Source organism: Odocoileus virginianus, chromosome 22 (assembly GCF_023699985.2).
Source record: "Odocoileus virginianus isolate 20LAN1187 ecotype Illinois chromosome 22, Ovbor_1.2, whole genome shotgun sequence".
NCBI lineage: Eukaryota > Metazoa > Chordata > Mammalia > Artiodactyla > Cervidae > Odocoileus > Odocoileus virginianus.
The window spans coordinates 697,689-701,574 of NC_069695.1; the positions used below are offsets into that span (position 1 = coordinate 697,689).

Consider the following 3,886-nt stretch of genomic DNA (forward strand, 5'->3'; position numbering starts at 1 on the left):
TGCAGCCTACAGTTCTTGGAAAAAGATACATCTATAAATTATAGATGAATTATTTTATAATTTATCCAGTGATAGGAAATAAAGGGAATCATTTAAATAAAAAAAAACAAAACTTATGAACACGAGGGAATCTCTAATATTTGAATGTAATAGGATTCTAGTCATCCTGTATGGATCTCCACATGATAGCATTTCTACAGTTATATACACTTAAAACTAAGATATTTTTAACCACACATTTAATTAGGTTTCTCTGAAGACCCAGCCATGCTCTAGGCTGGCTGGAGATGCAGCGTGCCACTCAGGAGACTCCAGGAAACCTGTCAAAGTTAGACATAGATAGAAAAAAATGAGTGACCGTTTCTGTAGCTCATACTCCATCTATGTCAAGCCAAAATAACAAACAGCAACAAAATCCTGTCAAGCAGTTATTTCATGTCTGCAACACCCAGGCCACAGTTGACTTAATTTTTTTCCCCTTTCAAAATTGGCCAAATCTTTACATATCATGTAGAGAATATTTTTGTCTTCACTTGGAAACGCGCTCTAGTGGTTGGATTATGTAAAAAAGGGGGGGGGTGGGGCAGGAGAAAGCGTGCTCCTTAATTAACACAGTGAAGGGTAACTGAAGTTACGAACAGATACGGGCTGCAGTTTGGACGGACTGTTGATGAGAAGAGGAGGCAGTTGGAAGCTGGACAGCCCAGGACGATGCCGCCTCCAGGAAGGTGAGCCTCAGGCAGGAGGAACACAAGGGGACCTCCGGGGAGCGCGGGGCGGCCTGCCCCGTTGCGGGCCAGGCAGGCTTGTGCGCCCACCGCCTGTCATCACGGAACCAGCGCTTCTGCCCAGGCCCCGAGCTCGGCCCACCAGGACGCGGACCGAGAGTCGCCGCCCGAGGCCCGGGGTGCAGCCCGCGGCGGTTGCTCCTGCGCCTGTGGCTGTGGTCCCAGGCCTGGGCAGGAAGGGAGGCCTCTCTCAACACACCGGCTGGCGCCTGCCGGTCGGGCTACCGAGGGAAACGCCCGGTGTGCCGGGCACTGTGCGTGTTCATTGCGCGCGATAGGATGTCCAGCAGCCGCACCGGGGGAACGGCTGTGACGACGGCGGCCGGCGGGGGCAGGGGGCAGGGGGCAGGGGGCAGGAGCCGGGGGCCCCAAGCATCTCCAGGCTCCTTCAGAGCTGGCTCTGTGGGCAGAGTCTCCATCACCATCAGCTGGCTATTTCAGGTGGACTTTGTCACTCACATGGTTCTTCCTGGAATTGTTGGAGAAGGCCAAGCAAGCCCTGTTTATTTTGTTTGTGTTTTAAGAGAGAAATAGAAAGAAAGAAAAAAAGAGAAACTGGAAGAAACATAGGTCTTTTCAATAACCAGAAGTTTGATTTTGAAATGCAAGAATGGTAGCAGTAACGACAGAGCTTCGTGGAAATCAAAATTTTAATATAATTCTTACAAAAAGTAAGTCACTCAGAACTCTTTAGTGTGTTTTTTCAGAATACGGGATTTGGGACATTCAGACAAAAGTCACTGATCGGTTTTATTTTTTTTTTCCTAAAAGGAAGATTTATTCGACAAGTTTCACTTAGCGAAATACACCTAAGAGAAAAATCACAGTACAATGAAAAATTTAAATCAAGGCCTCAGAATTTTATACAAACACCAAGACCAAATGCTGAAGTATTGGTATTGCATGTCAAATTTTCCCCATTAACTTAAAAAAAAGTGTAAGCTTACGTGCCATAGAGGTTATTAAATGAAACTAGAATTAACATGCCAAATGTTTCACTTTTAATAGACACAGCTCCTGTGTTGAGTTTTACAAAAAAGCATGTCTTTCAACATGCATCCAGTGTTCAATGTAATGTGATGTGAGAGCAACATTTAACATAATTCACCTGCTTTAACCCAAATACACATACTGCTGAAGTACATCCTACAGTAGAACTAACTTGAGAAAAGCTGAAGATTATTTAACAGTAATAGTTTACTCAACCTGGTTGTTACACCCCAGATGAATGTTTGTGTTCAAAAATACCGAACCTTAAGTCTTTAAAACAATCCTGATTTCCACTTAGAGTAAGCATAAATCACAAACGTGTATTACAAAACAGCTACAACGTAAGTTTTTCTTTTAAAAACTGTTGACCAAGGTCAGTGATCAGGATCAATGACATTCCCCGTGCGCCACTCGTGCTGGACGTGCTGGACGTCCCCCCATTCCGTTCACGCCCACAGATGCTCGGCTTCCACTACTGCGGTAGCTGCTGCTCACAGCTCCTTGGCTGCCTATGCAATGTTTGATGGAAACACCGCTGGATTTTCATGTAAAACTTGGTCATGCCCACCCATGCTGCTCTGGCCACCACGGCCGCCTCCATAACCACCACTCAGCTGCTGGCTGGCCAGGCCACCATAACTGGACTGGTTTGCATAAACACCACCGCTTGCTCCTGCTGTAGAAGTCAAGAAGAGTTCTGCATGTCTGTGTTGCGTATTTGCTTTGTCTTTTGACATAGCTGCCACAGCATCTTCATGCGTTGCAAACTTGTCATCTGCTTCACCAGTTACTCTGCCATCAGGACCAATTTCAATATGTACTCTCACAGGGTTGGGTGGTGAAAAAGGATTATAAGTGCCATTCTCAGTAGCTCTGTGAGGTAATCCTTGCGTGTGTGCAGAGCGTCCTGTTCCACGGTGTCCTCCGGAAAGTAGAGCCACCATCCCCGTATCTGTGATCTGGCGTTCCTGAAAAACAGTAATTGAGGTCTCTTCCAAATCTATCTGACCCAAATCCATAGCCATCATTATAGCCATCATAATGATCATAGCCTCCATAACCTCCATGGTAAGCACCACGCCTCATCCTTTCGAAGCCAGCTCCTCTTCCCTGCTGTGATACCCTCTGCCAGCCCCAGGTCTGTCATAGGGACCTGGCCACTGCTCAGCCATAGGTTTCCGTAGTGGGTCACAGTGACTTCTAACTTAAGCTCCACTGCTCTTAAAGATTCTGATGTACCTGCGCCCTATTCTTTCCTTGTGTTTCTTTGGAGCCTTTTCAGCTATTTCCTGTGAAGCAAAACACATGAAGGCCTCCCTGGTATTCCTCCCTGGAAGTCCACCGGCAATGTTATCCCATTTGGCATGATTTCCAGCCCTGCGAAGAACTGAACAATTTCTTCCTTGCTATATCCAAAGGGGAGTCCTCTAAGCCATACAAAGCCATCACTGGCCATGTTGGGACTATTTGGACCAGTATGCTTTAACACCCAATCCATTTCAACGTTGTTTAATTTGAATCCTTCAACATGTCTGTGTCCCAGTTTCCCGGTCTTTTTTCATGGCCAGTTTGACTTCATCTTCTGATTCCAGTTCAGCACAAGCCTCGCCACTCGGTCAGCCTTCTCTCGTGTAGATGAAACAAATACCTTGAGCCTCATTTTGAATTTTGCAGTCAGAAAAAAAACCACTGCACTTCGTCTGCCGAGCAATACCAAGGCAAGCCCCGGACCTTCACCACGAACCCCTCCGCGCCTTCGGTGCCCAGCATCATCATCTCTTAGTGGGTGCTGGCGTCAAATCAGACTGCCCATACAACTTTGGAACAGCTAAGAGGGAAATAAAAGACCCCAATCTTTAAAGAGTCAAAGATTACCATGATAGGGAGAGGAGAAACAGCAAATAATAAATATGATTAAAATATCAGTTGATGTTTTCTTACTACATGCCCTTGAAATATTGCCAATCAGCGTGTCTCTCTTGCTGGTGAAACAGATGAATGTGATATTACAACACCCATCACTGCCCAGCAATGATCACCCTACATTGTTGTGTTCTCTTTCAAAGTGCTGGGCAAGGATTTTTCATTAAATGCATCATTTACAGCTC

General features: G+C 45.9%; 1 pseudogene; it reads right to left on the bottom strand.

Annotated features, from left to right (window-relative positions):
* Positions 1-2,157: 2,157 nt before the first annotated feature.
* Positions 2,158-3,661, bottom strand: LOC110129859 (heterogeneous nuclear ribonucleoprotein H-like; annotated as a pseudogene).
* Between the last annotated feature and the right edge of the window lie 225 nt (positions 3,662-3,886).